The sequence below is a fragment of the Lygodium microphyllum genome, unplaced genomic scaffold (genome assembly GCF_053477565.2).
Source record: "Lygodium microphyllum isolate KBCC unplaced genomic scaffold, Lygodium_microphyllum_v1.1.10 scaffold_68, whole genome shotgun sequence".
Classification (NCBI taxonomy): domain Eukaryota; kingdom Viridiplantae; phylum Streptophyta; class Polypodiopsida; order Schizaeales; family Lygodiaceae; genus Lygodium; species Lygodium microphyllum.
The window spans coordinates 537387-541066 of NW_028229551.1; positions in this window are offsets into that span (position 1 = coordinate 537387).

The window sequence follows — 3680 nt, forward strand, 5'->3', positions numbered from 1 at the left end:
CTCCAAAAACCGCGCTCGACCCACCCCACCCCGCGTCACGGCGCACCCCCCCACCCCACCGCACCCCCCCACGACGCCCGCCCCCCCGCACCCCACCTCGAAAAACCGCGCTCCCTCCACAGCACCCCACCTCTCCTCCAAAAACCCCGCTCGACCCACCCCACCCCGCGTCACCCACCACGACACGGCGCACCCCCCACCCCACTGCACCCCCCCACGACGCCCCCCCGCACCCCACCTCGAAAAACCCCGCTCCCTCCACAGCACCCCACCTCTCCTCCAAAAACCCCGCTCGACCACCCCCACCCCGCGTCACCCCTCCACGACGCCCCCCCGCACCCCACCTCGAAAAACCCCGCTCCCTCCACACCACCCCGCCACGCCTCCAAAAACCGCGCTCGACCCACCCCACCTCGCGTCACGGCGCACCCCCCCACCCCACCGCACCCCCCCACGACGCCCGCCCCCCCGCACCCCACCTCGAAAAACCGCGCTCCCTCCACAGCACCCCACCTCTCCTCCGAAAAACCCGCTCGACCACCCCCACCCCGCGTCACCCCCCACGACGCCCCCCCGCACCCCACCTTGAAAAACCCCGCTCCCTCCACAGCACCCCACCTCTCCTCCAAAAACCCCGCTTGACCACCCCAACCCCGCGTCACTCCCCCATGACACGGCGCACCCCCCCACGACGCCCCCCCCGCACCCCACCTCGAAAAACCCCGCTCCCTCCACACCACCCCGCCACGCCTCCAAAAACCGCGCTCGACCCACCCCACCCCGCGTCACGACGCACCCCCCCACGATGCCCCCCCCCACCCCACCTCGAAAAACCGCGCTCCATCCACAGCACCCCACCTCTCCTCCAAAAACCCCGCTCGACCCACCCCACCCTGCGTCACCCCCCCACGACACGGCGCACCCCCCACCCCACCGCACCCCCCACGACGGCCCCCCCCCACCCCACCTCGAAAAACCCCGCTCCCTCCACGCCACACCACCACGCCTCCGAAACCCCGCTCGCCCCGCGTCACCCCCCCACGACACGGCGCACCCCCCCACGACGCCCCCCCGCACCCCACCTCGAAAAACCCCGCTCCCTCCACAGCACCCCGCCACGCCTCCGAAAACCCCGCTCGACCCACCTCACCCCGCGTCACCCGCCACGACACGGCGCACCCCCCCACAACGCCCCCCCCGCACCCACCTCGAAAAACCCCGCTCCCTCCACGCCTCCGAAAACCCCGCTCGACCCACCCCACCCCCCCACGACACGGCGCACCCCCGCACCCCACCTCGAAAAACCCCGCTCCCTCCACAGCACCCCGCCACGCCTCCGAAAACCCCGCTCGACCCACCCCACCCCACCCCGCGTCACCCGCCACGACACGGCGCACCCCCCCACAACGCCCCCCCCCCCCCGCACCCACCTCGAAAAACCCCGCTCCCTCCACGCCTCCGAAAACCCCGCTCGACCCACCCCACCCCCCCCACGACACGGCGCACCCCCGCACCCCACCTTGAAAAACCCCGCTCCCTCCACAGCACCCCTCCACGCCTCCGAAAACCCCGCTCGACCCACCCCACCCCACCCCGCGTCACCCACCACGACACGGCACACCCCCCCACAACGCCCCCCCCCGCACCCACCTCGAAAAACCCCGCTCCCTCCACGCCTCCGAAAACCCCGCTCGACCCACCCCACCCCCCCCACGACACGGCGCACCCCCGCACCCCACCTCGAAAAACCCCGCTCCCTCCACAGCACCCCGCCACGCCTCCGAAAACCCCGCTCGACCCACCCCACCCCACCCCGCGTCACCCGCCACGACACGGCGCACCCCCCACAATGCCCCCCCCCGCACCCACCTCGAAAAACCCCGCTCCCTCCACGCCTCCGAAAACCCCGCTCGACCCACCCCACCCCCCCCACGACACAGCGCACCCCCGCACCCCACCTCGAAAAACCCCGCTCCCTCCACAGCACCCCGCCACGCCTCCGAAAACCCCGCTCGACCCACCCCACCCCACCCCGCGTCACCCGCCACGACACGGCGCACCCCCCCACAACGCCCCCCCCGCACCCACCTCGAAAAACCCCGCTCCCTCCACGCCTCCGAAAACCCCGCTCGACCCACCCCACCCCCCCCACGACACGGCGCACCCCCGCACCCCACCTCGAAAAACCCCGCTCCCTCCACAGCACCCCGCCACTCCTCCGAAAACCCCGCTCGACCCACCCCACCCCACCCCGCGTCACCCGCCACGACACGGCGCACCCCCCCACAACGCCCCCCCCGCACCTACCTCGAAAAACCCCGCTCCCTCCACGCCTCCGAAAACCCCGCTCGACCCAGCCCACCCCCCCACGACACGGCGCACCCCCGCACCCCACCTCGAAAAACCCCGCTCCCTCCACAGCACCCCTCCACGCCTCCGAAAACCCCGCTCGACCCACCCCACCCCACCCCGCGTCACCCACCACGACACGGCGCACCCCCCCACAACGCCCCCCCCCGCACCCACCTCGAAAAACCCCGCTCCCTCCACGCCTCCGAAAATCCCGCTCAACCCACCCCACCCCCCCCACGACACGGCGCACCCCCGCACCCCACCTCGAAAAACCCCGCTCCCTCCACAGCACCCCGCCACGCCTTCGAAAACCCCGCTCGACCCACCCCACCCCACCCCGCGTCACCCGCCACGACACGGCGCACCCCCCACAATGCCCCCCCCCGCACCCACCTCGAAAAACCCCGCTCCCTCCACGCCTCCGAAAACCCCGCTCGACCCACCCCACCCCCCCCACGACATGGCGCACCCCCGCACCCCACCCCCCCCACGACATGGCGCACCCCCGCACCCCACCGCACCCCCCCACGACGCCCCCCCCGCACCCCACCTCGAAAAACCCCACTCCCTCCACGCCTCCGAAAACCCCGCTCGACCCACCCCACCCCGCGTCACCCCCCCACGACGCCCCCGCGCACCCCACCTCGGAAAACCCGCTGCATCCACACCACCCCACCCCACCTCGAAAAACCCGCTGCATCCACACCACCCCACCCCGCGTCACGGCACACCCCACCGCACCCCCCCTCGACGCGGCGCATCCCCCCCGCACCCCACCTCGAAAAACCCCGCTCCATCCACACGACCCCGCCACGCCTCCAAAAACCCCGCTCGACCCAGCCCACCCCGCGTCACCCCCCCACGACACGGCGCACCCTCCACCCCACCGCACCCCCCGACGAAGCGGCGTATCCCCCGCGCACCCCACCTCCAAAAACCCCGCTCGACCCACGGCACGTCACCTCACCCCCCCACGACATGGCACACCCTCCCTCCTAAGAAATCCCGCTCCGCAATGACACGGCACACACACCCCACTGCACACGACCCCCTCCCGCGACATGGAACCTTCCACCCCCCGACGGACCTCCTCAAGAAACCCCCCCACGACATGGCACCCCCCCGCGACATGGCACACCCTCCCTCCTCAGAAATCCCCGCTCCAACAACCCGCCCGCGCAACATGGCACGCCCTCCCTCCTCGGAAAAACCCCGCTCCACCGAACCCCCCCACAACATGGCACACCCTCCGCTCCCAAAATACCTCGCATCTTGAGGAGGGGGTATCACGTGAGAGCGAGGCAGAGGGAGGGGCCAGGCACGACGTA